Source organism: Amblyraja radiata, chromosome 14 (assembly GCF_010909765.2).
Source record: "Amblyraja radiata isolate CabotCenter1 chromosome 14, sAmbRad1.1.pri, whole genome shotgun sequence".
Classification (NCBI taxonomy): domain Eukaryota; kingdom Metazoa; phylum Chordata; class Chondrichthyes; order Rajiformes; family Rajidae; genus Amblyraja; species Amblyraja radiata.
In genome coordinates, this window is record NC_045969.1 from 531,549 (window position 1) to 557,376 (window position 25,828).

General features: G+C 47.1%; 1 protein-coding gene across 1 annotated transcript in view; it reads left to right on the forward strand.

The window, feature by feature from the left end:
• The first annotated feature begins 11,475 nt into the window (after window positions 1-11,475).
• cadm2 (cell adhesion molecule 2) overlaps window positions 11,476-25,828 on the forward strand; it is a 1,169,873-nt gene continuing 1,155,520 nt past the window's right edge. The window contains exon 1 of the mRNA XM_033032323.1: window positions 11,476-11,481. The gene's annotated coding sequence lies outside the window, so the exon portion shown is untranslated. The remainder of the gene's footprint in view (window positions 11,482-25,828) is intronic.

Genomic DNA, 25,828 nt, shown 5'->3' on the forward strand with positions numbered 1-25,828 from the left:
GAGATGCTGCCTGTCCCGCTGAGTTACTCCAGCATTTGGTACTGTTCTATGTTCTATGTCCTAAATTTAGGAGATTGAGAGGGGATCTCTGGAACTCTCTGCCACAGAGGGTAGTTGAGGCCAGTTCATTGGCTATATTTAAGAGGGTGTTAGATGTGGCCCTTGTGGCTTAGGGGATCAGGGGGTATGGAGAGAAGGCAGCTACGGGATACTGAGTTGGATGATCAGCCATGATCATATTGAATGGCGGTGCAGGCTCGAAGGGCCGAATGGCCTACTCCTGCACCTAATTTCTATGTTCTATGTTTCTATGTTTCTAAATGCAGGCCAATGGGATGTGCATGGCTTGGCAGTTTGGCCATCACGGCTGAGTTGGGCTGAAGGGCCTGTTGCTGCGTGTGCTGTATCACTCGATGACTGGAACACAACTAAATGCAGACCAACTGGAGCTGCTACAAAGCAACCCCCCACTGGATGTGGGCTGCATTGGGAATATAATTGTCCTCCTCTCTGTATTCCACAGGCACTGCTAGTCTTCTTGTGTCGATCAAACTTGAGTAAGTAAACAAAATAAAGGATCAGAACCTCTCGTTCCACTTTGAATAAAAGTGTTAAAAACAAGATTCCAGAGCAAATTATCTTCCAATATTACTCTCGACTGTTTAAATAAATGACCCAGGCCTCTCCCCATGGCAACTGTGTTCTTCAGCAGCAACTTGTTTGTATGTGTGGGACGTGAAGGTTTGTTTTATGAATGATTCTGTAATGCTGCAGCTATTGGTCATTCAGCACCATAATTATCACAGTTTAGAACTTTAATACTGCTCTTAATCCCCTGAAGAAAGCCGTGTATCAGTGACTGATCCACAGCCAGTCACAGTTCAGCCAAGCAACTGCATATTTAATTCCATTCATTTGTTCAGGTGGAAAAATGGCCAAAATATCCACCGTGTGCAATTCAAATCATTAAATCCACACACCCACCCTTCCATCACAGGGCCTGTGAACTGCTCCCGTTTCCTGTCTCTCTCATTCACACACTGGTCATGAATTAAAAGAGCAGCAAACAGCTCAACTTCCAGGCACCGTCCTTAGAAGGTAGACAGAAATGCTGGAGAAACTCAGCGGGTGAGGCAGCATCTATGGAGCGAAGGAATAGGTGACGTTTCGGGTCGAGACCCGTTAGGGTCTCGGCACGAAACGTCATCTATTCCTTCGCTCCATAGATGCTGCCTCACGAAACGTCACCTATTCCTTCGCTCCATAGATGCTGCCTCACGAAACGTCACCTATTCCTTCGCTCCATAGATGCTGCCTCACAAAACGTCATCTATTCCTTCGCTCCATAGATGCTGCCTCACCCGCTGTTTCTCCAGCGTTTTTGTCCTCTGATTTTTCCAGCATCTGCAGTTCCTTCTTAAACAATCCTTAGATGGTGGTTATTCAATTATTTTTGCAACGATTAATATTAAAACAAATGCCAAGAAATGCTAAAGAAGGTTATCAAAAACGACAGCAGGATCTTGATCAGATGAGTAATTGAGCTGAGGAATGGCTAATGGAGTTTAATGCTGATAAGTGCAACATTTCGGCCAGAACCTTCGCAGTAAGTGGCAGGGCTCTGGTGAGTGTTGTAGACCAGAGGGATCGAGGTGCATAGTTCCCTGAAAATGTTGTCACAGCTAGAAAGGTGGTCAAAATGCTTCTGGTACATTGGCCTTCATCAGTCATCTACTGAGTATAGAAGTTGGGACATTACGTTCACCTTTGTTGTACAAGACGTTGATGAGGCAGCAATTGGAGCATTGTGTTCAGCTTTGGTCATCCTGCAGAAGGAAGGAGGTCTTTACGTAGGAAAGAGTGCAGAGATAGAGTCAAAGAGTAATGGAGAAATACAGTGTGGAAACAGGTCCTTTGGCCCAACTCGCCCACACCGGCCAACAATGTCCCATCTACCCGAGTCCCACTTGCCTGTATCTCCAAACCTGTCCTATTCATGTAACTGTCCAACTGTTTGTGAAACAATGGGATAGTCCCTGCCTCAACTACCTCCTCTGGCAGCCTGGTCCATACACCTGTGTGAAAAAGTTATAGAAGGATGTTGGTAGGATGCTAATAATAATAATAATAATAATATATTTTTATTGTCATTGCACGTCAGTGCAACGAGGTTTAGTATGCAGCTTCCAACCGATGTAAACGAAGAGTAAAATAAATAAATAAGCTGTGTGACGTGACCATCCGAGGGAGACAGTCCATGGGGGGGTGGGGGGCACTCAGCAGGGCTGGTTCAGAGCCGCTATAGCTCTGGGAATAAAGCTGTTTCTGAGTCTGGAGGTTCGGGCGTAGAAGGCCTTGTAACGTCTGCCGGAGGGAAGTAGTTCGAACAGTCCGTTACAAGGGTGTGAGGAGTCTTTATGGATGCTGACGGCCTTCCTGAGGCACCGTGTGTGGTAGATGCCCTCCAAGGCTGGTAGCTGTGTCCCAATGATCCTCTGCGCTCTGTGGACGACGCGCTGAAGAGCTCTCCTCTCCGCCTCCGTGCAGCTGAGATACCACACAGAGATGCCATAATTTAATATGCTCTCTGTGGTGCAGCTGTTGGGGCAGACCAGTCTTTTTTAATGTCCTCAGGAAGAACAGTCGTTGCTGTGCCTTCTTGACCAGCGCGGCGGTGTTGGTGGACCATGTGAGGTCCTCTGAAATGTGAGTGCCCAGAAACTTAAAGCTGGACACTCTCTCCACACTTTCCCCGTAAATGGAGATTGGGGCGTATTCTCCATTATGGTACCTCCTGAAGTCAATAATCAGCTCCTTGGTCTTGGAGGTGTTTAGTGACAAGTTGTTACGTGCGCACCAGTCCGCCAGGTTCTGCACCTCCGCTCTGTAGTTTGTTTCATCACCGTTGGTGATCAGCCCAATCACTGTTGTGTCGTCTGCAAACTTCACGATGGTGTTGGTGCCGTATGCAGGAACACAGTCGTGAGTGAAGAGGGAGTAGAGCATGGGGCTTAGTACACAGCCCTGTGGTGTGCCGGTGCTCAGGGTGATAGTGGAGGACAGGTGCGGGCCCAGTCTCACTGCCTGCGGTCGCTCCATCAGAAAGTTCAGGACCCAATCGCATATCGGCGAGCTGAGGCCTAGCTGGTGGAGTTTGGTGGTGAGCTTGGTGGGGATGACCGTATTGAATGCAGAGCTATAGTCAATGAAGAGCATCCTCACGTACGTGCCCTGTCTGTCCAGGTGAGTCAGGACAGTGTGAAGAGCCAGAGAGATGGCATCCTCTGTCGATCTATTTGCCCTGTATGCAAATTGATGAGAGTCCAGCGAGGCAGGGATGCTGGATTTGATGTGGGAGAGGACCAGCCTTTTGAAGCACTTCATTGGGATTGGAGTTAGGGCAACCGGGCGGTAGTCGTTCAGGTTGGTGACTTTAGACTTTTTCGGCACCGGCACTATGGTGGCTGTTTTCAGGCACTTGGGGACAGATTGAAGATTCTCGTGAATACCTCCGCCAGCTGTACAGCACAGTCCTTTAGTACCCTTACACCAATTCTTAAATCCTTACATTGGCTCCCTGTATGTCAGAGAATTGATTTTAAAATCCTGCTGCTCACCTATAAATCACTACATGGTTTAGGGCCAAAGTATATCACTGACATGCTTCCACTATATAAGCCTTCTAGACCGCTAAGATCTTCTGAAACCAATCTGCTAGTGATTCCCAGAGTAAATACAAAACATGGGAAAGCAGGATTTAGTTACTATGCATCAAATAGCTGGAATAAACTTCCTGAAGATTTAAGGCTTGCCTCAACTTTGACCACTTTTAAAACAAGACTGAAAACTTTTATGTTTACTTTAGCTTTCAGCTAAATCTTAACTACATTGCACTTTTAACTTTTGCACTTTTTATAATGCATTTTTAATTTTGCTTTTCTTTTCTTTTAGTTCTTCTATTTTATTTCATTTTATTATTTCATTTATTGTATGACATGTTTTTATGTGAAGCACTTTGAGTCTGCCTCGTGTATGAAATGTGCTATATAAATAAAGTTGCCTTGCCTTGCCTTCCCTGTACTCCATCCGGGCCTGCAGCCTTGCGTGGATTGATCCTACGCAGTGCGTAGGATTTGAGGGCCGGAACTATGAGGAGAGGTTGGGCAGGCTTGGACTCTAGTCCTTGGAGTGCAGGAGGATGAGGAGTGATCTTATAGAGGTGTATAAAATCATGAGGGTGAAGGCACCTAGAATTATGGAATCAAGAGGTTTTGGTTTAAGGAGAGAAGGGAAAGATTTAATAAGATGCTGAGTGGCAACTTCTTCACACAGTGGGTGGTGGGTATATGGAATGAACTGCCAAAGGAGGCAATCGAGGCAGGTACTACAACAACTTTAAAAATACATTTGGACATGATTAGGAAAGGTTTGGAGGGATGTTGGCCAAACATGGGCAGGTGGGACTAGTGTAGAAAACCTTATGGTAAGGTGAATGGTATGTTAGCATTCATAGCAAAAGGATTTGAGTATAGGAGCAGGGAGATTCTACTGCAGTTGTACAGGGTCTTGGTGAGACCACACCTGGAGTATTGGAGTATTGCGTACAGTTTTGGTCTCCAAATCTGAGGAAAGACATTCCTGCCATAGAGGGAGTACAGAGAAGGTTCACCAGACTGATTCCTGGGATGTCAGGACTTTCATATGAAGAAAGACTGGATAGACTCGGTTTGTACTTGCTAGAATTTAGATGATTGAGGGGGCGATCTTATAGAAACTTACAAAATTCTTAAGGGGTTGGACAGGCTAGATGCAGGAAGATTGTTCCCGATGTTGGGGAAGTCCAGAACAAGGGGTCACAGTTTAAGGATAAGGGGGAAATCTTTTAGGACCGAGATGAGGAAAACATTTTTCACACAGAGAGTGGTGAATCTCTGGAATTCTCTGCCACAGAAGGTAGTTGAGGCCAGTTCATTGGTTATATTTAAGAGGGAGTTAGATGTGGCCCTTGTGGCTAAAGGGATCAGGGGGTATGTAGAGAAGGCAGGTACAGGATACTGAGTTGGATGATCAGCCATGAACATATTGAATGGTGGTGGAAGCTCGAAGGGCCGAATAGCCTACTCCTGCACCTATTTTCTATGTTTCTATGTTTCTATGTCATATGTTGACAGAATGGGGCGGCTGGGCTTGTACACAATTTAGAAGGATGAGAGGATATCTTATTGAAACATATAAGATTATTAAGGGTTTGCACACACTAGAGGCAGGAAACATGTTCCCGACGTTGGGGGTGTCCAGAACCAGGGGCCACAGTTTAAGAATAAGCGGCAAGCCATTTAGAACGGAGATGAGGAGAAACTTTTTCACGCAGAGGGTTGTGAATCAGTGGAATTCTCTGCCTAAGAAGGCAGTGGAAGCCAATTCTCTGGATGCTTTCAAGAGAGAGTTAGATAGAGCACTTAAAGATAATGGAGTCAGGGGATATGGGGAGAAGGCAGGAACGGGGTACTGATTGTGGATGATCAGCCATGATCACATTGAATGGTGGTGCTGACTCGATGGGCCGAATGGCCTTCTCCTGCATCTATTGTCTATTGTCTATTGAATTCATGCAAGCAAATGAGTTCAGGACATCTAACTACTAATTTGGAACAAATTCAGATTTTTATTGCAAAGTAAAACACCAGCACATGTCGGAAATGTCTGTCTGGAAATTCTGATGCTGGGACATTGCAGAGTGAAGAGCTTTCACAGAGCCAGTTACCAGGTGCAGGGCACTCAGTATTCATCAGAGCACAGGGTGGAGAACCATGCAAGCAAGTGTAGAATATCCATGTGTTTAACTTGCCCTCCAAACGTGGACACATTTACATTCCCACACACACCCCAGCCAGAGAGAGCTTCGTTCTGCATTTGGACCTGACCTGAAATATTTCAGCGTATTACAGAGGAGAATATTTTTCAATCTTGATTTCAACTTTGCAACATTAAATATTCCACTTATTTTGTATCAAACCTATTCTGCGTTGGGATGAAAGAGGTTTATTCGATGTCTAAACCATGACACTGGAAATATTTGATGGGATAGTGAAGAGAGTCTTACTCTGCACTCAAGCTCCACTAATGGAAAAACACTTACACTTTTATTGATGAAAGGATAATCCAGGAAATTATAGGCAGTGGTAGGAAAGCTGGCCCCATAGCAGAAGCGTCCATGTGGCGGGGCTGGGAACTGGAAGTATCCTGAGCTAATTCTGCTACCACCATCATCTACTGCGACAAGTGATGGCTCCCACTGATTGTCGCCGGAAGCTTGCGTCCTTTTCAGGACGGACGATGACAGCGATGTCAACATTTGTAACAAGATGGACACGAAAAGAAGAGAGAGTAGGAAAGCTGCTGGAGAGGATTCTTAGGGATAGAATTTATTCATATTTGTTTAGGGGGACCTCGGTGCCCAAGTCCATAACTCCGTGAAAGTAGCAAGGCAAGTAGATAGCGTGGTAAAGGAGGCATCTGGTATGCTTGCCTTCGTTCATCAGGGCATTGGATAGAAGAATCAGGAAGTCATGTTACAAATCTGTAGAGCTTTGGTTACGCTGCATTTGGAGTATTGCGTAGTTCTGGTCACCCCATTACAGGATTAATGTGGAAGCTATGGAGAGGGTGCAGAAGAGGTTTGCCAGAATGCTCCCCGGATTAGAGACTGGAGCATCAGAGGCTGCCTGATAGATGTTTAGAACATTATGTGAAGCATAAATTGGATAGAATGTGGGGTGGGAGATTGCAACCTTCACGTGGACCGCCCTGTTTCAACTAATGCAATCAACCCGGCGTGCACATCAAATAAGATCAAATAGAACAAGATGTCCTACAACTTTAGGCTGTGCACGCCATACGCAAGTAGAAGTAGGTAGAATGTTAAAACTGTGGAAATGTCAAAGACTGAAGATTCATATCTTTAATGTGAAAGGGACAAAGTTTAAAGATGTGTGGGGGTAGTGGGTGCCTAGAACATACTGCCAGGGGTGGTGTTGGAGGCAGATATGGTCGTGGCATTAAAGAGTCTGTTAGATAGGAACACGGATGTGCAGGGCATGGAGGCATATGGATCACAGGGATTTGGATGTCGGCTGAAAAGATGAGCTTAATTGGCACAAATATCCAGCACAGACATCGTGGTCAAAGAGCCTGCTCCTACACGTCATTGTTTGTTCTATCTTCATCATTTCAAAAAATATACCAACAATATGTGAGGTTATAAGGTTTACTGTGGGATGCAAATGTACTGTTCTTACAGTAATTATTCTCCTCACATTTGCTTTATGTCAAGGTTCGCAATGTTCCAGCACCAGGTCACCATTACCAGATCACAAGTATTCAACATCAAAACAATAGGATGTCACAACTGAATCACTCTCTTAGATGTTTTTGTCATGGTAATTTAATTGCATGTCATTGCATTCAAAAATTAAACACTCAGAGAATCAAACATGACCACTTTACATTTAAAAAAAATCTAGATTCAGATCAGATTGGGGGTGGCACGGTGGTGCAGCGGGTAGAGCTGCTGCCTCACAGCACCAGAGACCCCGGTTCGATCCTGACTACGGGTGCTGTCTGTACGGAGTTTGTACGTTCACCCTGTGACCTGCGTGGATTTTCTCCGGGTGCTCCGGTTTCCTCCCACACTCCAAAGACGTACAGGTTTGTAGGTTAATTGGCTTTGTGTAAAGGTAAATTGTCCCCAGTGTGTGTGGAATAGTGCTAATGTGCGGGGATCGCTGGTGGACTCGGTGGGCCGAAGGGCCTCTTTCCTGGTGCTGTATCTGTAAACAAACGAAACTAAAAGATCTGTTGAATCCTGACACAGCTAATGTTCAGCACACAGGCGTATATCTGATAGAGATGGAATGGTGTGCACAAGTGTGTGTTTGCACAAGTGTATGTTTGCAAGTGTGTGTGTGCACAAGGGTGTGTTTGCACAAGTGTGTGTGCACAAGTGTGTGTGCACAAGTGTGTGTGCACAAGTGTGTGTTTGCACATGTGTGTGTGCACGTGTGTGTTTGCACGAGTGCGTGTTTGCACAAGTGTGTGCACAAGTGTGTGTTTGCACATGTGTGTGTGCACATGTGTGTTTGCACGAGTGTGTGTTTGCACGAGTGTGTGTTTGCACAAGTGTGTGTTTGCACAAGTGTGTGTTTGCACAAGTGTGTGTTTGCAATAGGAAGGGACGATAAAGGTTGGTCATATATACACATCTCCAGGTAAAAAAACACTTTAAGAGCATGTACACTTATTTATAATTTACCTCAAGAATCACATCATTGAATGACAGTCCCATGTTTATTGACTAGTTAAACAAATACTTAACTGCCATAATCCCAACAAAATGTTTGTGAGTTTATCTGGGGAATCAAAGCTGCGTCAGTTTTCTGTTTCATCTACTGAGCACAGACTTGTGAATCCTGTGTTTCTCCGTTATCGAATGCAACTCCGTACAACTCAAGTTGAGTTTATTGTTAGAAGAAGGGTTTTGACCCAAAACATCACCCATTCCTTCTCTCCAGAGATGCTGCCTGTTCCGCAGAGTTACTCTTGTGTCTACCTTTGATTAAACCAGCGTCTGCAGTTCCTTCCTACACATGAGTATTATTGTCATCTACAGTCAGGTACAGGTGCAAAGAAAATCTTGCTTGCAGCAGCATCGCACACACCTAGACAACTCAATTAGATCCAAATTACATATCACTTCTGCAAGACAATAATAAAAACTGTGCAAAAATACAAGATACAATTATTAAAAATAAGTTCAAGGTGATAGAAGAAGAAAAAGAGGTCAATGGCAGTGAGAAGGCACATTCTTCCCTCTTCCCTCTTCCCTCTTCCTCTTCCCTCTTCCTCTTCCTCTTGTCCGTTCACAATAACTTAGGTTTCAACATAGAAACATAGACAATAGGTGCAGGAGTAGGCCATTCGGCCCTTCGAGTCAGCCATTCAATATGATCATGGCTGAGCATCCACAATCAGTACCCCGTTCCTGCCTTCTCCCCATATCCCTTGATTCCGTTAGCCCAAAGAGCTCTATCTAACTCTCTCTTGAAAACATCCAGTGAATTGGCCTCCACTGCCTTCTGTGGCAGAGAATTCCACAGATTCACAACTCTCTGGGTGAAAATGTTTTTCATCGTCTCAGTCCTAAATGGCCTACCCCTTATTCTTCAAAGGTGGCCCCTGGTTCTGGACTCCCCCAACATCGGGAACCTGCATCTCACCTGTCCAATCCCTTAAGAATTTTATATGTTTCTATAAGATATCCTCTCATCCTTCTTAATTCCAGTGAATACAAGCCCAGTCGGCCCATTCTTTAATCATATGTCAGTCCCGCCATCCCAGGAATTAACCTGGTTCATTATTCTCAAAACAGCAACATATCTCTGCTTTGTTTTCATATGGATACAATTATACTGAGGGCAGTTACTAATTACAATTTTGCACCAATCCACACCAATCTCCAACTTTGTAAAGAGAAAGTAGTCACAGGTGTCTCCCTCTTTGAGCAGCTTTCCTTGTTATAGTTTTTTTTCTCCGTGTTCCAACAGATGGTTTCTAACAGGAGAGGTAGTCATCTCTCCACTGGTCACTAAAATGTATTTTAATTAAACTAAAGTGACCATTGATTGAAGATGTTTCTTACTTCAATGGTTCAACACTCTTCACTAACAGTCAAAATCAATGCTACAGCTTCAATAACACAGAACAGTCATAGAGTGATACAGTGTGGAAACAGGCCCTTCGGGCCCAACTTCCCCACACTGGCCAACATGTCCCATCTACACTGGCCCCACCTACCCGCATTTGGTCCATATCTCTCCAAACCTGTCCTATCCAGCTATCCATGTACCTGTCTAACTGTTTCTTAATTGTTGGGACAGTCCCTGCCTCAACTACCTCCTCTGGCAGCTTGTTCCATATACCCAGCAAAAGTTAGCCCTCAGATTCTTATTAAATCTCCTTCACCTTGAACCTTTGTCCTCTGGTCCTCCATTCACCTACTCTGGGCAAGAAACTGTACCCGATCTATTCCACTCATGATCTTATATACCTCTATAAAATAACCCCTCATCCTCCTGCGCTCCAAGGAATAGAGTCCCAGCCTACTCAACCTCTCCCTTTAGCTCAGACCCTGGCAACATCCTCGTAAATATTGTTTATCCTCTCTTTATCAGCTAAATAAATGGAATAAGTTCCACTGTGGGCATATGCACTGTCAAGATTCAACAAAGGGTCTGCATTGCGACATCTCTTAAAGATAGCGGAGTCAAGGGATATGGGGAGAAGGCAGGAACGGGGTACTGATTGTGGATGATCAGCTATGATCACATTGAATGGCGGTGCTGGCTCAAAGGGCCAAATGGCCTACTCCTGCACCTATTGACTATTGTCTATAATTAGTGCTCATTTGACCAACCTTAGTCTGATGCTGGTGGACAAAAATGCTGGAGAAACTCAATGGGTGAGACTGCATCTATGGAGCGAAGGAATAGGTGACATTTCGGATCGAGACCCTTCTGCTAAGTGCTAAAGCAGATGGAATAATAGAGATCGAGAAATGTAAATACCTAGCCACTCAAAGCTGCACATACCAGCCGATAGTGCTAGATTATTACATGTAATGCAAGAGGTACTGATGTATTTATACGAGTCATTGTATGGATTACCTGGTATAGTACTGCTCTCCTCGTTACACAATGAACAGTGAAGCCCCTGAGAATGTGAACATGTTAGCACTTACACAGAACCAGGCATAAGCTTTTATAGGATAAACAGGGATGTGATTTGGCTGGAACTTCAACATCAAAGCATTACAATTTAAAATCATTACTGAGATAGTGAAGGGAAGATAGTTCAAAGGGCTCCATTCACATGGCGATGTATAACTGCAGTGTGTGGTGCCAGGGGGAATGGTTTAATGAGAGATCATATCACCGCTGGAAAGGGACAAGTGGATAAAAGTTTGAAGCAAGAGGTAGAGCAGCTAAATGGTATTGTACTGTTCTGAAAACCCAAAGCTGGTGAGTGTAAATGTCACCGCGGCAGGCTGTGAAATTGAATTCAACGCCGCCAGGTAATTTACAGGCTCCTGCCGAGGGCCAAGTGCCCATAAAGACAGCTGCTGTAAACGAGATGTGAGCTCGGGGCAAGTTCCGCACAATGGGGGAACGAGGGAAGAGCAAGCGTCATGAATCTTCACAGGAATAGATCGGGTAGATGCACAGTCTCTTGCCCAGAGTAGGGGAATCGAGGACCAGAGGACATAGGCTTAAGGTCAAGTGGAAAAAATTTAATATGAATCCGAGGGGTAACCTTTTCCACACAGTGGGTGCTGGGTGTATGGAACAAGCTGACAGAGGAGGTGGTTGAGGTTGGGACTATCCCAACATTTAAGAAATAGTTAGACAGGTACATGGATAGGACAGGGTTGGAGGGATATGGGCCAAATGCAGGCAGGTGGGACAAGTGTAGCTGGGACATGTTGGCCGGTGTGGGCAAGTTGGGCCGAAGGGTCTGTTTCCACGCTGTATCACTCTATGACTAAAGTGCAAGATAAGGTTTATTATAGAAGGCTGAGAGGTGACCATATAGATGTTTATAAGATTACGAGTGGCAAAACTAGCCAGTCTTTTTTCTAGAATGGAGGAGTCTGAAACTAGGGGGCATAGTTGACAGTGAATGGGGAGACATTTGAAGGAAATCTGAGGATAGGTTTTTCATCAGAGGATGGTGGTTCTTTGGAGCTTTGATAATGCTTTGGTAGAAAGTCGACATAAAAGCACTGGAATGAAGAGTTTTCACTTGTAAACATTTATTCTAAACTGCTCTGTGCACTCTGTGCAGCATTCTCTTGCATGTGGTGTTACCCATAGTTGCCATTTAGTATTCAGGCCACTCCTTCCACTTGTCGAAATTGTTTTGTCACATTGTTTGGCTGATCATTGCGCAAACACAAGGCTTTGCCACAGAACGCTGTGGGGGCCAAGTCAATTGATATCTTTAAGACAGAGACAAATAGATTCTTGATTAGTACGGGTGTCAGGGGTTATGGGGAGAAGGCGGGAAAATGGGGTTAAGAGGGAGAGATAGATCAGCCATGATTGAATGGCGACACAGACTTGATGGGCTAAATGGCCTAAATCTGCTCCTATCACATGCCCAAATTGATTTTGTGGAAAGGTCTTGGTGTAACACAGAGAGGTGGTCAACGCAACAGTACTGTTAGTTTCCCTTGCATGGCCTCCTCTTGTAAGACATGAAATGCAGGTATGAGCTCATAACCAGGTTTGCGAAATTTAGCAGGGGCAATCTCTGCTCTGCAGGTCTTGATTCATCATGTGGTCCCTTCCAACAGTCTGGGCTGGCAGCTGTACCAGGTAGTTGGCTGTGAGATGGTGTTAAGAACACATATCAGGGACATGACCTTGTAGACCACAGAAATGAGCCCTTCAGCCCAATTCATCCATGCATGTGCTGGCTCGGACAATATTGATGCTGTGTTGGCTCGAAGGGCCGAATGGCCAACTCATGCTATTTTTCTAATATCGACAAAGACAAAACAATATCCACATCACAGTCAGCACAGATACAGTGGCATTATAGTCATGCACCTGCCACCACTCCAGGGACCTGGGTTTGATCCTCTGCTTGGGTTTATTTGTGGAATTTCACATTCTCTGTGTGACTCTGGCTTTCCCCTGTGTCCTCCATTTCCTTCCAATGTCCCAAAGGTGAGCTGTAGGTAAAGTGGTTATTGGTGTAGGTAAGTAGCAAAAACAATCAAAGGGGACTTGATGGGAATGTGAGCCAATGAGTAGCGGGACTACTTTTGAATTGGACTACTTTCCGTTGGAAGCCAGCAGGGTACTGATGGGCTGAATGGGTCCGTCTGCGTTGTATGGAGTCATTTAGCTGGTTCTGACCAAAGCTGATGCAGGTGCAACACACAGCCGTCGGTCTGCCCTCAGTGCAGAGTTCAGTAATGCCAGGACAAGTTTAACCAGGACAGGAACCTGCACAACGAATGGCAGGGCGCTGGGGAATATGGAAGAACAGAGATTCTTATGGGTGAAGGTACGTCGATCCCTGGAGGTGGCCTCTCCTGTAGTCAGGGTGATGAAGAAAGCACCTGGCACACATTGGTCGTGGCCATGGGTGCAAGAAGTGTACATCATGTTACAAGTGTACAAAACTCTGGTGAGACCACACTTGTAGCACTGTGTGCAGTTCTAGTCGGCCAGCAACAGGAACAATGTCATTAAGCAGGAAAGGGCGCCGAAAAGATTCACAAGGATGTAACCGGGTCTGGAGGGCGCAAGTATAAGAGGCAGGGATATTTTTCCCTGGAGCGTAGGAGATTGAGGTGTGTCCTTGTAGACAAATGTACAATTGTGAGGGGCTGAGATAAGGTGAATGGTAACAGTCAGGTAAGGGGTTCTAAAACTGGAGCGCACAGATTAAAGGTGAAAGGGAAAAATGTAAAGGGGATGTGAAAAGGAAAAGGTGGCGATATGGAATTCGCTGCCAGAGAATATGATGAAGGCAGGTACAATTACAATGTTCAAAAGATTTTTGAGAAGGTGCATGGATAGGAAAGGGTAGGGCCAGGCATGGGCAAAATGGGACGAGCTCAGGTCATCTACTTGGTCAGCATGGATCAGTTGGACCAAAAAGCCAGTTTTCCAAAAACAGGCTCTTTAGCCCAACTTGCCCATGTCAAGCAAGATGCCACATCTATGCTAGTTTCACCTGCCCGTGTTTGGCCCATTTCCCTCTAAACCATTCCTATCTATGTACCTGTCCACGTTAAATGTTGTTATAGTACTTGCCTCAACTATCTCCTCTGGCAGCTCGTTCCATATGTCAACCACCCTCTGCATGAAAACGTTGCCTGTCATGTTCCTGTTTAATCTTTCCCCGCTCGCCTTCAATCTATGTCCCCTGGTTCGTGATTTCCCTACCCTGGGTAAAGACCCTGTGCATTCACCCTATCATAGAAACATAGAAAATAGGTGCAGGAGTAGGCCATTCGGCCCTTCGAGCCAGCACCGCCATTCAATATGATCATGGCTGATCATCCAACTCAGTATCCTGTACCTGCCTTCTCTCCATACCCCCCGATCCCTTTAGCCACAAGGGCCACATCTAACTCCCTCTTAAATATAGCCAATGAACTGGCCTCAACTACCTTCTGTGGCAGAGAATTCCAGAGATTCACCACTCTCTGTGTGAAAAATGTTTTCCTCATCTCGGTCCTAAAAGATTTCCCCCTTATCCTTAAACTGTGACCCCTTGTTCTGGACTTCCCCAACATCGGAAACAATCTTCCTGCATCTAGCCTGTCCAACCCCTTAGGAATTTTGTAAGTTTCTATAAGATCCCCCCTCAATCTTTTAAATTCTAGCGAGTACAAGCCGAGTCTATCCAGTCTTTCTTCATATGAAAGTCCTGACATCCCAGGAATCAGTCTGGTGAACCTTCTTTGTACTCCCTCTATGGCAAGAATGTCTTTCCTCAGATTAGGAGACCAAAACTGTATGCAATACTCCAGGTGTGGTCTCACCAAGACCCTGTACAACTGCAGTAGAACCTCCCTGCTCCTATACTCAAATCCATTCTCCTCATGATTTTATATGCCTCTTTTATGCCGAGACCAATTTCCCTTCTGTAGGCAGAAAATAGGAAGAAAACTCAGTCCCCTCAGGATGGGGTACATTGGATTATCAGTGTGAAACGTCTGTATTTTTGTGCTTTGAGAGATTGTTTTCCCTCCTTTTTAATGTGTTCCCTGATGTGAGCAATGGGCAACAATTACTGTTCATCCCAAGTTGCCATGAACAGGTGGAGGCTGACTTCTGCAGCTGTGTGGTCTGTGGTGATTTCACAATGGTGCGCGGTGACCTTTTGATTCTTCCCAGTCACTCTGAACCCCCAGCAGACGCTCATGTAATCTGCTTTCAGCAACTGTCGGTGCTGTTTTATACGTGTCCAGCCACAATTAAATCCTTTCTTACTGATCTCCGTACGTGCTGAGTGGGAAGTGGTAGAAGAAAATGGATAAAGCTGTTGCCTATCTGAATGATTTCACATCCAGTTACTTTCTAACAGAGTGCACGGCCACATGCAAGGAAAGGGGATTGCCAAATGCAAGGGGAGAGCAGGCTGGAGAGAGTGGATGTGGAAAGGATGTTTCCACTAGTGGGGGAGACTAGGACCAGAGGATTAAGAGGACCAGAGGACTCAGAATTAAAGTACTTTCCTTCAGGAAGGAGATAAGGAGGAATTTATTTCGTCAGAAGGCGGTGAATAGGTGGCATTCATTGCCACAGATGACTGTGGAGGCCAAGTCAATGGATATGTTTAAGGCAGAGAGAGGTAAGATTCTTGATTAATACAGGTGTCAGGGGTTATGGGGAGAAGGCAAGAGAATGGGGTGGAGTGAGAGATAGATCAGCCATGATTGAATTGCAGAGTAGATTTGATGGGCTGAATGGCCTAACTCTGCTCCTATCACATGAAACTTATGAAGATAACCACAGCTTTATTGACAATGATACGTGCAGTTGTGGGCAATTGCTCAGTAACCGGGGTGGGAGATTGCAACCTTCACGTGGTCCACCCTGTTTCAACGAATGCAATCAACCTGGCGTGCACAATCAACGTCCTACAGCGTTAGGCTGTGCACGCCATACGCATGAACAAGAAGCTCAGTATTCGACCACAATGTTTACTCTCTCTATTAAATAAATCTCCCTATTAAATTAAATGAAAGATTCTCTAAAATCTAGATCACTTAATGAACTCATTGTTAAATATGCAGGCACCAGATGGATATTATATTCAAGTTGTAAAGTTTAATTGTATTTTGTTTTTCTATACCAGAGGGCTTTCCTGAGACGACATTTAAGATAAAAACATACGTCATAATCAGAAGCAGGTGCATACCATGATGTCCCTTGAGTTTCCTCCGCCGTTTCAAAATAATCGTGACTAATTGTGCGCCTCAGGTCAACTTTCTCACCCCCTAATTCCCATTGCGTTAAAAATCTATAGATCTCTCCATTGAAGATAAAGAATGATTGAGCATCCATGGGTCTCTGAAGGAGCAAATTCCAAAGATTTATAACTTTCTACATGGAGAAATATTTCCTCCTTTCAGTTGTAACGGGTGACCCTTCCCCAGTGAATATTCACTCTGGTTGTGGACTCTGTTAGAGGAAACATCTTTCAGCATTTACCCTTGTCAATCCTCTCTGAAGCTAGTATTACAATGAAATCGCCTTTCATTCTTATAAACTCCAGTGAGTATAAGCCATCTTTCTCAAGTTCTCTTTATAGATCTACTCCTTTATTCCAGGGATCAATACCATGAGTCTGCACTGCACTGATGCCAAGCCAGATATATCCTTATTTCAAGTATGGGGAGCGATGCCACAAATGTAGTCTTAAAAAGCCTAATATAATCAAATAAAGCTCATTCCCCCGTGCTCCATACTGCTTGAAATGAAAGCTGATAATAATAAATGAAATGCATTAGATTGGTGTAAGATGAGTTGTTTGATGTCAAAGAATATATTTCTGTATAGATGGAGTATAGAAGTTGGGAGTTCATGTTGCAGTTGTATAAGACATTGGGTACATACTGTAGATACATAGATACTTAGACAATAGGTGCAGGAGAAGGCCATTCGGCCCTTCGAGCCGTTCAATGTGATCATGACTGATCATCCACAATCAGTACCCCGTTCTATATAACTCTCTTTTGAATGCATCCAGTGAATCGGCCTCCACTGCCATCTAAGGCAGAGAATTCCACGTTCATAACTCTCTGTGTAAAAAGGTTTTCCTCATCTCAGTTCAAAATGGCCTACCCCTTATTCTTAAACTGTGGCCCCTGGTTCTGGACTTCCTCAACATCGGGAACATATTTCCTGCATCTAGCATGTCCAATCCCTTAATAATTTAAAATGTTTCTATAAGATAACCTCTCATCCTTCTAAATTCCAGTGAAAACAAGCCCAGTCGCTCCATTCTTTCATCATATGACAGTCCCGCCATCCTGGGAATTAACCGCATGAACCTATGCTGCACTCTCTCAATAGCAAAAATGTCCTTCCTCAAATTAGGAGACCAAAACTGCACACAATACTCCAGGTGTGGTCTCACCAGGGCCCTGTACAACTGCAGAAGGACCTCTTTGCTCCTTTTCTCAACTACTCTCGTTATGAAGGCCAACATGCCATTCGCTTTCTTCACTGCCTGTTGTACCTGCATGCTTTCAGTGACTGATGTACTAGGACACCCAGGTCTCGTTGTACTTCCCTTTTTCCTAACTTAACACCATTCAGATAATAATCTGCCTTCCCGTTCTTGCCTCACATTTATCCACATTATACTGCATCTGCCATGCATCTGCCCACTCACCCAACCTGTCCAAGTCACTCTGTATCCTCATAGCATCCTCCTCACAGTTCACACTGCCACCCAGCTTTGCGTCATCTGCAAATTTGCTAATGTTACTTTTAATTCCTTCGTCTAAATCATTAATTTATATTGTAAATAGCTGCGGTTCCAGCACCGAGCCTTGCGGTACCCCACTAGTCACTGCCTGCCATTCTGAAAGGGACCCGTTAATCCCAACCCTTTGTTTCCTATCTGCCAACCAATTTTCTATCCATGTCAATATCCTACCCCCAATAACACATGCTCTAATTTTGCCCACTAATCTCCTATGTGGGACGTTATCAAAGGTTTTCTGAAAGTCCAGGTACACTACATCCACTGGCTCTCCCATGTCCATTTTACTTGTTACATCCTGAAAAAATTCCAGAAACATAGAAATTAGGTGCAGGAGTAGGCCATTCGGCCCTTCGAGCCTGCACCGCCATTCAATATGATCATGGCTGATCATCCAACTCAGTATCCCGTACCTGCCTTCTCTCCATACCCTCTGATCCCTTTAGCCACAAGGGCCACATCTAACTCCCTCTTAAATATAGCCAATGAACTGGCCTCGACTACCCTCTGTGGCAGAGAGTTCCAGAGATTCACCACTCTCTGTGTGAAAAAAGTTCTGGACGCCAATTTGATTCACCCAATCTATATGTAGATTGAAGTCACCCATTATAACAGTTTTGCCTTTGTCGCACGCATTTCTAATTTCCTGTTTGATACCATCTCCAACTTCACTACTACTGTTAGGTGGCCTGTACACAACACCCACCAGCGTTTTCTGCCCCTTAGTGTTTCGCAGCTCTACCCATACCGATTCCACATCCTCCAAACTAATGTCCTTCCTTTCCATTGCGTTAATCTCCTCTAATCAGCAATGCTACCCCACCTCCTTTTCCTTTTTCTCTATCCCTCCTGAATATTGAATATCCCTGGATGTTCAGCTCCCAGCCTTGGTCACCCTGGAGCCATGTCTCCGTGATCCCAACTATATCATAGTCATTAATAGCTATCTGCACATTCAACTCATCCACCTTATTACGAATGCTCCTTGCATTGAGACACAAAGCCTTCAGGCTTGTTTTTACAACACTCTTACCCCTTATACAATTATGTTGAAAAGTGTCCCTTTCTGATTTTTGCCCTGGTTTTGTCTGCCTGCCACTTTTACTTTTCACCTTGCTACCTATTGCTTCTACCCTCATTTTACACCCCTCTGTCTCTACGCTCACACATTTAAGAAACCCTTTCCCTTTAACTCCATCCTCCACTATACCATTCGACACCCCACCCCCCTTATTCAGTTTAAAACCACCCGTGTAACAGTGGCAAACCTGCCTGCCAGAATGCTGGTCCCCCACCTGTTAAGATGCAATCCGTCCTTTTTGTACAGTTCCCCCTTATCCCAAAACAGATCCCAGTGATCTAAGAATCTAAATCCCTGCCCCGTGCAGCAGTTCCTCAGCCACACGTTCAGGTCCCGTATCTCCCTGTTCCTGCTCTCGCCAGCACGAGGAACTGGAAGCAAACCGGAGATAACAACCCTGGAAGTCCTGCTTTTCAGCATTTTTCCGAGCTCTCTAAAGTCACGCTGCAGAATATTCATCCCCTTCTTTCCGACATCGTTTGTGCCGACATGCACTACCACTTCCGGATGTTCACCTTCGCCCTTGAGGATTTTCTGCACTCTGTCCGTGACATCCTGGATCCTGGCACCAGGAAGGCAGCACACCATCCTCGCATCCCGTCTGTTGCCGCAGAAACCCCTGTCCGTACCTCTCACAATGGAGTCTCCCACTACAATGGCGTTGCCTGCCTTAGGCCTTTTTGGTTTTGGCTCAACAGCCCTATTCGCATCACAAGCCAGTCCGTCGCCCAGTGTAAACACCTCTTCTGTCCCGACAGCTTCTAAGTGGGTGAACCTGTTCACAAGAGGTACAACACCCGGGGACGTTGGCATTCCATGCTTCCCTCCCGTTCTCACTGTCTCCCACCTTCTCTCTTCCAGTACCTTAGGTGTAACAATCGTACTGTAGGACTTGTCGAGGAACGACTCCGTTTCTCGGACGAACCGGAGGTCATCCACTTGCTTCTACAGTTCCCCAACACGGCCCTTCAGGAGCTCTACCTGGATGCACTTCTCGCATTTGTAGCAGCCAGAGGCACCAGCGGTGTCCTTGACCTCCCACATACTGCAAGCATCGCACTGAATCAGCTTGCCTGACATTTCCTTCTTTCATCTCCTCGCCGAAGACTATCGAGCCAAAGACTCGCACTTCCCTCACAAGGCCGCTCACTCACTGCCGCTCGCTAAGAGCAGTCTTGCTTAAATTGACTGATAAATTGCCTGATTTACCAATTTACAAACCAAATTCCTCAGTTTTCAAATGTTTTCCCAGCACTGACTCACTTCTCTCCTCCCACTTGGGCTAGAGCCAATCAGTCGCATCTCTTGCTAAACTCCTGCTGCTGTTGCTCCCAAAACTACAGCAGTTCTGAGTCAAGTCTGCCTGTCCTTGGCCTTTACTTTAACTGTTTTCACTTCTCTCCTCCCACTTGGGCTAGAGCCAATCAGTCGTATCTCTTGCAAAGCTCCTGCTGCTGTTGCTGTTGAAGCTTTGTCAAGCTTGATTTCCCCTTCGTAAATCTATAGACTTAGACCAATCCTGTTACTGCTATTCAAATGTGTCACTATTACATCTTTGAGGTCTCATTTAGAGTGAGGCCTCCTATAGAAAAGATGTTGTCAAGCTGGAAAGTGTACAGGCAAGATTTACAAGGATGTTGCCAGTCAAGAGGGTCTGAGCTATAGGCAGAGGTTGTGTTGGCTGGGACTCTATTCCTTGGAGCACAGGAGGATGAGGGGTGATCTTATAGAGGTGTGTAAAATCATGAGTGGAATAGATCACGGTCTCTTGCCCAGAGTAGGTGAATCGAAGACCAGAGGACATAACTTTAAGGTGAAAGGGAAAAGATTTAATTGGAATCTGAGGGGTAACTTTTCCACACAAAGGGCGTGGATGTATGGAACAAACTGCCAGAGGAGGTAGTTGAGGCTGGGACTCTCCCAACATTTAAGAAAGCTGTTAGACAGGTACATGGATCGGACAGGTTTGGAGAGATATAGACCCAATGCTGGGAGGTAGGACTAGTGTAGCTGGGCCAGTGTGGGCAAGTTGGGCCGAAGGGCCTGTTTCCACGCTGTATCACTCTATGACTCTACTGTGGCGGTACCTTGGGAGTCACATTGTTGCCATGCAAGTGCCTTGGAACTTTAAGGCAACTAATCTGATCTTAGTATAGGTTATTGATATTGGTTTACTGTTGTTATGTGTACCGATGTGATATCCAGTCAAATCATACAATACATGAGCATAAACAAGTTGTACACAAGTTGTACACAAGTACACCAGCTAGTGCAAAGAGAACAATCCCAGAGTGCAGAATAGTGTTACAGTTTATGGCATTACAGAGAAAGCGCAGATAAAATAAATGCTCGGTCCACAATGAGGTAGGCTGGGAGATCAGGTCGATGCCTTGACATATGAGAGGACTGTTCATTAGTCTGATAACAACGGGGAAAAATCTGTTCCTGAATCTTGTGGTGTGTACTTTCAAGCTATTGTATCTTCTGACTAACGGGAGAGGGAATAGTCTCTATGCCAGGACAATTAGTCTTGAATTTACAAAATAAAAATGCTCATAATTGGTATTCTCACTCACAAGGTTGATTGCCAGATAGAAATACAACACTGGTGCATTAAAGAGCTTTCACTTGTGGTGACAGTTTTGACATTTTATTTGGACAAAATAGAGAGATCTTCCTCTTTCCGATGACAGAATACTGGTTGGAGTCACATAAATACGAGGCTTCAGCTGCATTTAGGATCAAAAGGATCTGTGAAGTGGTGCAGAATGAGCTTTATCTCATTTGTAATTTTTTGGAATGCTTGAGGGGAAGGCAGGGAGGGAGTTTAAACATTCATCATACCTAACCTGGGAACGAGCACCTGTGGACTGGTAGTCAATGGCATTGTTAGATTATCACAAAATTCACCCCCTGAAACCATACTATGTCTAACTGTCTTATCTGCAGTTTAAAAGCTCAATGGTTTAAAACTGATTTTAAACAAAGGAATGACAGGTACTTCCAGTAGTGGGCAGAATCTCAATGCAGAGCTGCAGCCAAAACACAATTAATTCTTCAGAAACAACGGTGAGCAAACCAGTGATTTCACAACCCTCTTATTTCCAATGACATTGTTGATGTGCATCTCACTGTAATATAATAGCGTATTGATGGTCATCCTGCTGCCCTTGGAGTGACATTACAACTACCACTGCCTCGAAAGCTGCTATGATTTGTATACTTCGTATCTTCGTAAAAATGCCATAAGCTCAACTCGACCTGCAGTTGACAAGCCATTAATATATCAAAACCCTGTCAGGGTTATTTTATCACCTACATGTTATACATATCAAGCATTCTACAGTGTTGATGTAAATAATCTCTATTATAACGGTGATTTACTGTTATAAAAACACGATTGTGGTGCCATGCCCTACAGTAATACAGAGACCATCTTCAATACAGGCAGTGGAAGCCAGGCTGCATTTTTGAGCAATGTGGTTGGCCCATCTTTTTGTTTCGATGCTTCTTTGCAAAGCTTCGCTTCATAATTAGTCCCTTCTTGACACCAATAGAGACAAATGTAAACCACTCTGTTGCCTCAACTAATTTACATTCTGTTGACCTACTAAATTTGGGATTGTTACATTACTTATATTTCACATGGGAATAGGTTATCCTGAGAATTGGGAACATTTCAGAATATGGCAACTGAAGATCAAAGCACTGATTTGGAACTGGAAGTTGAAACACAAAATAGTCTAGTGAGAAACATTAAAACAGAGTGTGAAGACTTTAGAGATATATAAAAAGGAAATGATTAGCTAAAATCAATGGAGGTTGCTTGGAGACTGAGACAGGAGATGTTATGCAGGGGAATCAGGAAATGACAAAGAAATTAAACAAATATTTCATGTTTACTTTCATGGAAGGAGACCAGAATACCATACGAAATTGCGGAGAATAATGTCCAGAGTGAAAGAGGAAGTAAAAGAAACTGACTTTCATAAAAAATTCATATTGAGTAATCGAAAGGATTGAAATATGATAAATCACCAAGTCAAAATGGTCTGAAGGATTTGAAAGATGGAATCTGATTATTAACCAGCATTCCTAGGATTCCAGGTTAATTCCCACAGAAAGGAGGAGACCTGTTACAAGTATAAAACATAAAATTATAAGAGGAATGGATAGGGTAGACAGTCAAAACCTTTTTCCCAAAATGGAAGTGTCAAATACTGGAGTGCATACCTTTAAGGTGAGGTGTCTTGCTCCAAATATTTAGGGCCTTGGTGAGACTGCATCTGGAAGAGTGTACAGATCTGGTGTCTCTACTCAACAAAGGGTATAATCGTGATAGAGGGAACGCATCAAGGGTAATAAAATCATAGAATTCTAATAAAACATGAGTCCTTTCAGCCCATCATGTTTATGCTGACCGTATATCTATCTTTATATACGTATATATATATATATATATATATAGATATATATAAAACATATGTATATGGGTGGGCACAAAATGCTGGAGTAACTCAGTGGGACAGACAGCACTCCAGAGAGAAAGAATGGGAGGCGTTTTGGGTTGAGACCCTTCTTCGGAGTAGGCAGGAGAAAGGGAAACGAGAGATATAGACGATGATGTAGAGAGATAAAGAACAATAAATGAAAGATTTGGAGACTGAGACAAGAGATGTTATGTAGGGGTACATACAGTAATGATTATAAAGGAAACAAGCCATTGTTAGCCGTTTGTTGGATGCATATGGGTGGATATGTATATATATACACGCACTGAACTTTTTCTTTCTCGGTTGTTATATTGTTTACATAGAAAATAGGTGCAGGAGGCCATTTGGCCCTTCGAGCCAGCACCGCCATTCAATGTGATCATGGTTGATCATCCACAATCAGTAACCCATGCCTGCCTTCTCCCCATATCCCTTGACTCCACTAGCCCCTAGAGCTCTATCAAACTCTCTTTCAAATCCATCCAGGGACTGTGGGCCAGGGGGGAGGGGGGACTGTGGGATGGGGGAGGGGGGGGAGGGGGGACTGTGGGCCAAGGGGGGGGGGGGGACTGTGGGACGGGGGGGACTGTGGGACGGGGGGGGGGGACTGTGGGCCGGGGGCAAGGGGGACTGTGGGCCGGGGGGGGGGGCTGTGGGCCGGGAGGGGGGGGGGATGTGGGACGGGGGGGGGGGGATGTGGGACGGGGGGGACTGTGGGCCGGAGGGGGGGGCTGTGGGCCGGGGGGGGGTGGACTGTGGGCCGGGGGGGGGGGGGGGACTGTGGGCCGGGGGGGGGGGGGGGGGCTGTGGGCAGGGGGGGGGGGGACTGTGGGCCGGGGGGGGGGGACTGTGGGCCGGGGGGGGGGGGGGGACTGTGGGCCGGGGGGGGGGGGGACTGTGGGCCGGGGGGGGGGGAGGACTGTGGGCCGGGGGGGGGGGGGGACTGTGGGCCCGGGGGGGGGGGGGGGGACTGTGGGCCAGGGGGGGGGGGGGGGGGACTGTGGGCCGGGGGGGGGGGGGGGGGACTGTGGGCCGGGGGGGGGGGGACTGTGGGAGGGGGGGGGGGACTGTGGGCCAGGGGGGGGGGGGGGGGGACTGTGGGCCGGGGGGGGGGGGGACTGTGGGCCGGGGGGGGGGGGGGTGGGGGAGGGGGGGGGGGGGGACGGGGGGGGGGGGGGGGGGAGTGTGGGCGGGGGGGGGGGGGGGGACTGGGGGCGGGGGGGGGGGGGGGGGGGGGGGGGGGGGGGGGTGGGGGGGGGGGGTGGGCCGGGGGGGGGGGGGGGGGGGGGGGGGGGGGAGTGTGGGCCGGGGGGGGGGGGGGGGACTGTGGGACGGGGGGGGGGGGGGGGACTGTGGGGGGGGGGGGGGGGGGGGGGGGGGGTGGGGGGGGGGGGGGGGGGGGGGGGGGGGGGGGGGGGGGGTGTGGGAAGGGGGGCAGGGGGTCGGGCAGGGGGGACGGGGGCACGGTTGGTGGGGGGGGGGGACATGTGGAGGGTGGGTGCCGGGGGGGACTGTGGGAAGGGGGGGGCGGGGGGGAATGTGGGACGGGGGGGAGGGTGGCGACGTGTGGGAACGGGGGGGAGGTGGGGCGACTGGGGTCCGGGGGGGGGGGGGGGAAGGTGGGCGGGGGGGGGGGGGGGGGGATGTGGGCAGGGGGGGGGGGGAATGTGGGCAAGGGGGGGACGGTCAGGGATGTGGGAAGGGGGGGGGGGGCGGGACCTGGGGGGACGAGGGGGGGGGGGTGGACGTGGGCCCGGGGGGGGGGGGGCGGTGGGCGGGGGGGGGGGGGGGGGACTGGGGCCGGGGGGGGGGGGGGGGGGACTGTGGGGGGGGGGGGGACTGTGGGCCGGGGGGGGGGGGGGGACTGTGGGCCGGGGCGCGTGCCCGCGGGCGCTGTTCTTCAGCACCGCCGCTGCTCCCGCCCCCTGCCGCCGGAAACGTGCTCCCATTGGATGCCCCGATACCTGCCCTCATCCCATTCGCCCAACGCCCTGTCATGTCAAATGCACTCCCCTGGGTTGCTCGGGGAGATTACCGCCCCCCTCTAACACCAATAACTCGCATCCACCGGGTGGTGCAGCGGGCAGAGCCTTGGGTAGAGCTGCTGCCTCACAGCGCCGGGTTCGATCCCGACCGCGCGGGATTTTCTCGCACACCTCAAACCCGTGCGTGTTTGTAGGTTTAATTGGCTTCTGTAAAATAGTAGATTATCCCTAGTGTGTGCGGGACAGTGTTAATGTGCGGACAGGTGATGGCTGGTCCGCACGGACCCGGCGGGCCGAAGAGATACTGTTCCCGCGCTGTATCTCTAAACGACAGACAGTTGCCGCTAAAACCTGTAAAGGCGCCGTCACCAAATTCCAACAGTTATCCCATTTCCCAGCGCAGCTACTGTATCTATCAGAGATCACAACACAAAGTGCTGGGGTAATTCACCATCTCTGGTCGACTACCCCGGTGAAAAAAATGCAACGTTCAATGCGTTGGTTTGTGCATCCTATCGAGCAGGGGGGGGGGGGTTCTCTGGATGGGGGGGAGGGGAGGAGGGGAAGGGGGAAGGGGAGGGGGATTCTCTCTGGAGGGGGAGGGGGTGGGGAGAAGGGAGAAGGGAGGAGAGGTGGTGGGGGAGGGGGAGGGGAGGGGTGGGTTAAGGGGAGGAGGGGGAAGGGGAGGGGGATTCTCT